The sequence below is a fragment of the Mya arenaria genome, chromosome 11 (assembly GCF_026914265.1).
Source record: "Mya arenaria isolate MELC-2E11 chromosome 11, ASM2691426v1".
In the NCBI taxonomy this organism is placed as follows: domain Eukaryota; kingdom Metazoa; phylum Mollusca; class Bivalvia; order Myida; family Myidae; genus Mya; species Mya arenaria.
Window position 1 is genome coordinate 27220270 of NC_069132.1, and position 10788 is coordinate 27231057.

Consider the following 10788-nt stretch of genomic DNA (forward strand, 5'->3'; position numbering starts at 1 on the left):
GAATTGACCTTGAGGGGAAGAAACGGTTTCGCTCGTTAACTAAAGAACTTCATTCTTGGTATGCAAGTTTTTCATGACTAGTAGATGACCCCTATTGATTTGGTGATCAGTCCGTCAGTGAGTCAGTCAGCCGGTCAGTCTGTTTGTCACACTGCGTTTTGGCTCAATAAATAAAGAACGCTCGCACCCAGGAACTACATACTTGGTATGCTGGTTGGTCATGACTAGTAGATGACCCCCTATTGATTTTGAGATCAGAAGGTCAAAGATCAAGGTCGCAGTAGTTATTCACTATTTAATACGGTGAATAAACCAAACTTCACTGTTTTTGTTCGTCTCCAGTCCAAAATTACAAATTTCATGCATTTGTTAATTAAATACTTTTAATTAATTTGGCACTGTTTCTTTACCAAGTATGATAATGTAAAGTATTTTAAAGTAAATGTTTTCGGCAAATTGCTCTAAACTGCTCTAATCCCAGCCAACGTAGTCTTAAGAAAGACACTTTCTACCATGTGGGAAGAGTTCTGGGTTCAAATCCCAGCGGTGGCTTACTAGAATTGCAGTTTGTGGCACACAAAAAAACCCAGTCTTTCTCTTGTAATAATAGCCAGACAATTCTAAGTTGCTTTGATATATATTATTTACTGCACTTCAATTATGACAATTTTACGGTATTTTGACATAATGAGCATTCATTCACCAACACAATTGGTCTCATTTTAAATGTAAACTCTGAGTGAAGTAATGGATATATATATTTTTTTAACCTTATTTAATAATAATTTCATTTATGAAGAAAAAAGGAATGGATGCCTTAATGTGACTCACTCATGGTTTGTAAAATCCATTTGTTTTAACTCACAAAATTAAGTGTGGCAAATCATAAGGAGTGTTAAAACAAAAATCCCAACAGCTGGAAACCCTCAGCAAATGTTGATATTTCCCCAAATATCGTCTTTGAAGACCACTATTTCCATTAGCATTTTTAACGGGATTGAAAATTAAAAACAGCTGTTAATGTTTCCTTAACAGGTAAACATATCCACCACTTTAGTTTAAGTCCCGATGGCCGTGTGGACTAGCCGGCTTTCTAATTTTTTCTAGACTTGACCGGTGTGGGTTCAAACCCCACTGAAAACAAGATACCTTTTATGCTATAACTGTATTTTTTCTGCAATTTCGATATCATACAGTAAATTTCTGATAAAATACGGTTTGTGTTTTCAAATGCTCTACCGGGAAAACTTATTTTTGGTCCAAAATCATGAGCGAGTCACTTGAAGGTTGATCTAAACCAAAGGTGTTTTCAATATTCTGCACAAAGAGCTGGCTGTCACTTGGAATCAAACCCAGGTTTCACCCTTCAAGATGATGCTTTTTACCCCTGACTACAGAGGCTAAAAAGTTTGCAATTTGGAGCAACTCTTCATGTGATTTCTTGCAATTTGCTTTGTGTCATATTATTTCAAATAAATATACTTAAAATGCTGTACAAATAACCATGGTCTTGGAAGTAAAATTTATGAGTGTTTTGTTTTTGTAGTTCCTTGTTATGTCTTAATTTGTTTTAAGACAATCACAATATGCATGAATTATTATGAAAAAGTGAGTTTAAAATTTAAAAAAATCAACAAATAAGCTGTTCACGACCTGTTTAAAAGAGCACCTGCATTTATCCAACTTTAATAAAAGACTGATACTTGAAAACAAGCACTTTTTTCTGTATTAACACATCCGGAACTAAATTTTATTTATTAAAACATAAACGAGAGAGGGGCAGATATTTTTAGTCATAAGATTATTTATATATGTAACTTTACAAATCAGAGTTAAATTTCAATTTCAGGCTTAATGCAACACATACTGAAAGTTTGACAAGAGTTTAATACTTGAAGAATGAGACAAGTCTTAGAACATGACTTTCGTGGTATTATCAGCTCCATTATTCGAAGAATAAGTGGGCTTAATTACTCGCCCCATCACCGGTGTCTGGTTAGAGCTTAGGGGAGATTGGCATTCTCAATTAAAACTCCAATACTCTTCATTCAATTAACTTAATTAATACTCCAGGATCATCGTAGAAATTAAGTTACATAACTCCATCTTAACCTCAATATAAATTATGGCCCCTGATTAACTTTTGGAAGTTAGGTTAAAGTTTTAGTGCAGGTTAAAGTTTTAGGTTAAGTCGGGATTTTTATCAATAACTTACTATACAATTTATTCAATTGACTTAATATTTCCCACAATTAATGATGACCATGTATACATCTTACATTTAGGTATAAGATCTGCATTTTAACCATCAACACAAATAATGGCCCTTTCTTGCCTTGCATCGTTGTTTTGGCTGGCCGATGACGGGTGGCATCAAACTTTCCTATGGTATCGAATATTTTTTGAAAGATTTGACATATAGTGACCAAACTTGGTATATTGGAAGAAGTTCCTTCCTCGTACTTTTCAATGATGTCTATGAAACTTAACTACAAAACTGGCATGCCTACTGTTTGAATACGTTTTAAGCAAAATATAAAAAACAAATCAACTTTTACAGTCACTTTAGTTTTGAACATTGGATTCAACGTTAAGTAAAATTCATATGCTTCAACTTGTCAGATTTGTGCTCTTGGTCCATTAGAATGCATTGTTTACAGAACAGTTCAGTTTTATAATATATGTAGATGGTGGATATTTTACAATAACACTTCTCGGGGTTCTTCAGTTTATATTTTGGTGAAAAACCTATAAACATATGTTTAAATGCAGCACAAGACAAATGTTAAAACTTAAATAAAAGACATAATACAGGGTACAAAACACGCTTGTGTAATGGAACAAAATATAAAGAAATGCAAATGTGTTTAATTATTTAGATATTATCTAATACAAAAACTAATCATTAACTATGTAATTAATTATATAAAACAACTCACCAGGTAATGAGACAATATAATATAATTAAAATTTTAAACAGTTACATGATAAACTGAGTGTTACTTAACACACTGAAAGTACTGCCAAACTTTGCAGTTTGAAGTTCAGGTACTGAATTAGAGGAAAAATAGAAAGTTAGTCTAGTGCGGTGAAGATACAAATATCGACCAATGAAATTGTAAAAATATAAAAATAAATATAAAAAATATAAACAATCTGTTTAAGACATCACCCCATACAGAACATTGTACATACATGAAGATTACTTGGACAGCACAAGTGACAAAAACAAAACAGACTGCTGGGGTGAAAGTGACCTGTCTACATATAGAAATAGTGATCTTTTGTTTATAAACATTTAAACACCACTTAATGCCATACTGATCGTCTCCAGGTCAATTGGTGCAAAAGTGGAATGGTAAAAAATCATAAAAACTTCAAGATTCATAATCACTGCTAATACTTTTATATTCATATGAAAGATGACTACATGCTATAGTAAGTGTAGAAAAACATCATAATGGCAAAATTTGAATTTTTTTTCAATTTTAGTATCTTTTTTACTGCTATAATTGGAATAAATGGAATTGAACAGTATATTCTCATATTCTGTGTGTTGCTTTATTATAAATGATATGCTGTAAATTTCACTATTTTAAAATATACGAGTCACATAACGTACACTAATTTAAGAATGTTAGCGGACGAACAACGTTTGTTTTTAGAATGCTAGCATTTGCTTGCATCTGTACATCACAAATTCGTAAACATGCATAACGACGAAATGTTAGTATAGGGACTATCTGTCATGCTAACATACTGAAGCGAAGCATAAGTCTTGGATAGAAAGAAAGCTTAATAGTAAACATTTACTGACCATCTGAAATTTGCACCATAGCCAGTGTACCTGTTATGCGAAACCATTTAACATATATACGTACTTATTAGAATAAGTTATACATGTTACTTTGGGTTTTACTATAACGTACACGCATGTATGGTCCAGGTTATGGCTAAAATATGCATACAGCCTCTATTAGTATTAATATTTAACGGCAATGACATTGTCAATGTTTGTGGTATTGAAGCAAAGTAGTAGTTAATCAGTTTGGCAAGGGTGTTGAAGTATACATCTGATAGCATCGTATCAGTTAACTTAAGATAATTATATGAATTACACTTACGTGAAATCCATTAAAGGGCCGCATATATAGTTAAATGGACACTGGATACTCATAGTAAAAGTGATTTTATCATAGTTATATTTGTTTACAATTATTTCTCTAGAAGTAGAATTCACCAATACGCGTATCAAAAACATCTGCGGTCCACATAGTGACATACTTTAAGAATGTTAACGGACGAACAAGAAAACATTCATTTCACTTTAAATATGCGCTGCAGTATTTGTTTTCATAATGTTAGCATTCGCTTGCTCTGTAATTCATAAAAAAATGGGTGCTGATATAGAAAGGACGCAAAGCACAAACATTAGCTGACTATCTGAAGTTTCGACGAATGACAGCGTTTCTGTTATTCGAAATTTTTATAACATGTAAGTTTTCATTAGAACACGATAGTCTTTATGTAGTCTAAGGTAACCGCATGTATGGTCCAGGTTGCCCCTAAGAAGAGCTTGGACATGTACAAGTTTTCTATGAAATAAATATTAAACGTTATTTTAAACATTGTTACCCATTGGAGCATATAATTTTTACGTCCTGTAGATAAACGGAAATTATGTGAACGAAATGGCAGAGTCGTCATTTCATATATCTGAGTCGATACTTTTGCGTGTTCTTTGCCGATGGTGTAATTTTTGCACACATGCATATGACGGGTCTTGTTTGTGTGGACGTCTTTTGAACTTGGTAAGGCTAAGAGAAACTTCATCTACCAAAAATGTCAACAAAACAAGATAAAAAAAGTAAACAAGAAAATGGTGATGCCGAGCGGACTCGAACTTACACCGAACGATTCGTGGATGCATTACTGGTCCAGCCCGCTTAACCACTGAACTATCTGTACACACCCTACGTGATGTGACACAGCGCAAATAAGCATTCTCCCAAAGCTGTTCTATTGTGTATATACAAAGGATTTGGACGATTTCAAATGCAAGGGGAAGAAGCATTTATTACGTCATAAAATTTATGGAACTCGACCTTTTTCTCGAATATACTGGAGGTTTCACTGACACAAATTGCAGCAATGTGTTAGTTGGTGCTACATCTTGATTTCACCGAAAGCTTTTTCTCAACAAGTGCGTTTTAATTTTGTAAACAAGAAAAACCTGTTGTTTTGAGCCCTATTTTGAAATGGTTCGGTCATGTTACTATTAATAGAGACCGGAAAACGCATGCAATACGCATTAAAAAACCGTCGTTCACGAAGATTGTTTGTTTGTTTTGGTACAAGTCTGGCACATGCAGCAGTGTTGATATATAAGGTTTACGTATGCATGCAGACTCCATATATCTTGTCTTCCTACTCAGGGAGATGAAAACAGATCATCTGTCTGTAAAGCATGCTAATGCATATACAGATACATATATTTATAAGCAATACGTTTATATACAGAGAGAGAGCGAGAATAAAAAAGGTTTCCAATAGACAATATTAAAACAAAAATACTCATGTTTCAGAACAGTACTGTTTCCATGTTTCTGGCATAAGGCTAACTAGGAGTGCACCAAATTACGTAGTAATTAATCAGTTTGACAAGACCTTTTTGAAATGAATTACAGGAATATTACAATATAATGCTTTATGGCGTGTTATTATTGTATCGTCATTTGATGGCAGTACAAACGTTTACTTAAGATAATTATATGATATACGAGTCACATGCCGTTCACTCATTTAAGAATATTAGCAGGGGAACAGCGTTTGTTTTTAGAATGCTAGCATTTGCTTGCATCTGTACATCACAAATTTGTAAACATGCATAACGACGAAATGTTAGTATAGGGACTATCTGTCATGCTAACATACTGAAGCGAAGCATAAGTCTTGGATAGAAAGAAAGCTTAATAGTAAACATTTACTGACCATCTGAAATTTGCACCATAGCCAGTGTACCTGTTATGCGAAACCATTTAACATATATACGTACTTATTAGAATAAGTTATACATGTTACGTTGGGTTTTGCTATAACGTACACGCATGTATGGTCCAGGTTATGGCTAAAATATGCATACAGCCTCTATTAGTATTAATATTTAACGGCAATGACATTGTCCATGTTTGTGGTATTGAAGCAAAGTAGTAGTTAATCAGTTTGGCAAGGGTGTTGAAGTATACATCTGATAGCATCGTATCAGTTAACTTAAGATAATTATATGAACTACACTTACGTGAAATCCATTAAAGGGCCGCATATATAGTTAAATGGACACTGGATACTCATAGTAAAAGTGATTTTATCATAGTTATATTTGTTTACAATTATTTCTCTAGAAGTAGAATTCACCAATACGCGTATCAAAAACATCTGCGGTCCACATAGTGACATACTTTAAGAATGTTAACGGACGAACAAGAAAACATTCATTTCACTTTAAATATGCGCTGCAATATTTGTTTTCATAATGTTAGCATTCGCTTGCTCTGCAATTCTTAAAAAATGGGTGCTGATATAGAAAGGATGCAAAGCATAAACATTAGCTGACTATCTGAAGTTTCGACGAATGACAGCGTTTCTGTTATTCGAAATTTTTATAACATGTAAGTTTTCATTAGAACACGATAGTTTTTATGTAGTCTAAGGCAACCGCATGTATGGTCCAGGTTGCCCCTAAAAAGAGCATGGACATGAACAAGTTTTCTATGAAATAAATATTAAACGTTATTTTAAACATTGTTACCCATTGGAGCATATAATTTATTACGTCCTGTAGATAAACGGAAATTATGTGAACGAAATGGCAGAGTCGTCATTTCATATATCTGAGTCGATACTTTTGCGTGTTCTTTGCCGATGGTGTAATTTTTGCACACATGCATATGACGGGTCTTGTTTGTGTGGACGTCTTTTGAACTTGGTAAGGCTAAGAGAAACTTCATCTACCAAAAATGTCAACAAAACAAGATAAAAAAAGTAAACAAGAAAATGGTGATGCCGAGCGGATTTGAACTTACACCGTACGATTCAGAGGTACATTACTGTTCCAGCACACTTAACCACTGAGCTATCTATACACAGTGTACGGGATGTGACACAGCGCAAATAAGCATTCTCGCAAAGCTGTTCTTTTGTTTATATACAAAGGATTTGGACGATTTCAAATGCAAGGGGAAGAAGCATTTATTACGTCATAAAATTTATGGAACTCGACCTTTTTCTCGAATATACTGGGGGTTTCACTGACACAAATTGCAGCAAGTGTTAGTTGGTGCTACATCTTGATTTTACCAAAAGCTTTTTCTCAACAAGTGCATTTTAATTTTGTAAACAAGAAAAACCTGGTGTTTTGAGCCCTATTTATAAATGGTTCGGTCATGTTGCTATAAATAGAGACCGGAAAACGCATGCAATACGCATTAAAAACCGTCGTGCACGAAGATTGTTTGTTTGTTTTCGTACAAGTCTGGCACATGTATCACTGTTGATATATAAGGTTTATGTTTGCATGCAGACTCCATATATCTTGTCTTCCTACTCAGGGAGATGAAAACAGAACATCTGCCTGTAAAGCATGCTAATGCATATACAGATATATGTATTTATAAGCAAAACGTTTATATATAGAGAAAGAGAGTGAGAATGAAAAAGGTTTCCAATAGACAATATTAAAACAAAAATACTCATGTTTCAGAACAGTACTGTTTCCATGTTTCTGGCATAAGGCTAACTAGGAGTGCACCAAACTACGTAGTAATTAATCAGTTTGACAAGACCTTTTTGAAATGAATTACAGGAATATTACAATATAATGCTTTATGGCGTGTTATTATTGTATCGTCATTTGATGGCAGTACAAACGTTTACTTAAGATAATTATATGATATACGAGTCACATGCCGTTCACTTATTTAAGAATGTTAGCAGGGGAACAGCGTTTGTTTTTAGAATGCTAGCATTTGCTTGCATCTGTACATCACAAATTTGTAAACATGCATAACGACGAAATGTTAGTATAGGGACTATCTGTCATGCTAACATACTGAAGCGAAGCATAAGTCTTGGATAGAAAGAAAGCTTAATAGTAAACATTTACTGACCATCTGAAATTTGCACCATAGCCAGTGTACCTGTTATGCGAAACCATTTAACATATATACGTACTTATTAGAATAAGTTATACATGTTGCTTTGGGTTTTACTATAACGTACACGCATGTATGGTCCAGGTTACGGCTAAAATATGCATACAGCCTCTATTAGTATTAATATTTAACGGCAATGACATTGTCCATATTTGTGGTATTGAAGCAAAGTAGTAGTTAATCAGTTTGGCAAGAGTGTTGAAGTATACATCTGATAGCATCGTATCAGTTAAAATAGATAATTATATGAACTACACTTACGTGAAATCCATTAAAGGGCCGCATATATAGTTAAATTGACACTGGATACTCATAGTAAAAGTGATTTTATCATAGTTATATTTGTTTACAATTATTTCTCTAGAAGTAAAATTCACCAATACGCGTATCAAAAACATCTGCGGTCCACATAGTGACATACTTTAAGAATGTTAACGGACGAACAAGAAAACATTCATTTCACTTTAAATATGCGCTGCAGTATTTGTTTTCATAATGTTAGCATTTGCTTGCTCTGTAATTCATAAAAAAATGGGTGCTGATATAGAAAGGACGCAAAGCACAAACATTAGCTGACTATCTAAAGTTTCGACGAATGACAGCGTTTCTGTTATTCGAAATATTTATAACATGTAAGTTTTCATTAGAACACGATAGTTTTTATGTAGTCTAAGGTAACCGCATGTATGGTCCAGGTTGCCCCTAAGAAGAGCTTGGACATGAACAAGTTTTCTATGAAATAAATATTAAACGTTATTTTAAACATTGTTACCCATTGGAGCATATGATTTATTACGTCCTGTAGATAAACGGAAATTATGTGAACGAAATGGCAGAGTCGTCATTTCATATATCTGAGTCGATACTTTTGCGTGTTCTTTGCCGATGGTGTAATTTTTGCACACATGCATATGACGGGTCTTGTTTGTGTGGACGTCTTTTGAACTTGGTAAGGCTAAGAGAAACTTCATCTACCAAAAATGTCAACAAAACAAGATAAAAAAAGTAAACAAGAAAATGGTGATGCCGAGCGGACTTGAACTTACACCGAACGATTCAGAGGTACATTACTGTTCCAGCACACTTAACCACTGAGCTATCTATACACAGTGTACGGGATGTGACACAGCGCAAATAAGCATTCTCGCAAAGCTGTTCTTTTGTTTATATACAAAGGATTTGGACGATTTCAAATGCAAGGGGAAGAAGCATTTATTACGTCATAAAATTTATGGAACTCGACCTTTTTCTCGAATATACTGGAGGTTTCACTGACACAAATTGCAGCAAGTGTTAGTTGGTGCTACATCTTGATTTTACCAAAAGCTTTTTCTCAACAAGTGCATTTTAATTTTGTAAACAAGAAAAACCTGGTGTTTTGAGCCCTATTTTTAAATGGTTCGGTCATGTTGCTATAAATAGAGACCGGAAAACGCATGCAATACGCATTAAAAAACCGTCGTGCACGAAGATTGTTTGTTTGTTTTCGTACAAGTCTGGCACATTTAACACTGTTGATATATAAGGTTTACGTATGCATGCAGACTCCATATATCTTGTCTTCCTACTCAGGGAGATGAAAACAGATCATCTGCCTGTAAAGCATGCTAATGCATATACAGATACATGTATTTATAAGCAAAACGTTGATATACAGAGAGAGAGCGAGAATAAAAAAGGTTTCCAATAGACAATATTAAAACAAAAATACTCATGTTTCAGAACAGTACTGTTTCCATGTTTCTGGCATAAGGCTAACTAGGAGTGCACCAAACTACGTAGTAATTAATCAGTTTGACAAGACCTTTTTGAAATGAATTACAGGAATATTACAATATACTGCTTTATGGCGTGTTATTATTGTATCGTCATTTGATGGCAGCACAAACGTTTACTTAAGATAATTATATGATATACGAGTCACATGCCGTTCACTTATTTAAGACTTTTAGCGGACGAACAATGTTTGTTTTTAGAATGCTAGCATTTGCTTGCATCTGTACATCACAAATTTGTAAACATGCATAACGACGAAATGTTAGTATCGCGACTATCTGTCATGCTAACATACTGAAGCAAAGCATAAGTCTTGGATAGAAAGAAAGCTTAATAGTAAACATTTACTGACCATCTGAAATTTGCACCATAGCCAGTGTACATGTTATGCGAAACCATTTAACATATATACGTACTTATTAGAATAAGTTATACATGTTAGTTTGAGTTATACTATAAGGTACACGCATGTATGGTCCAGGTTATGGCTAAAATATGCATACAGCCTCTATTTGCTTGTCTTCCTACTCAGGGAGACAAACACAAGTTCATCTGTCTGCAAAGCATGTTTATGCATAAGAAAGTAATTAATTACCGATTGGCAACATTTGAAATAATATTAATATTTAATGGCAATGCCATTGTCAATGTTTGTGGTATTGAAGCAATGTATTAGTTAATCAGTTTGGCAAGAGTGTTGAAGTATACATTTGATAGCATCGTATCAGTTAACTTAAGATAATTATATGAACTACACTTACGTGAAATCCATTAAAGGGCCGCATATATAGTTAAATGGACA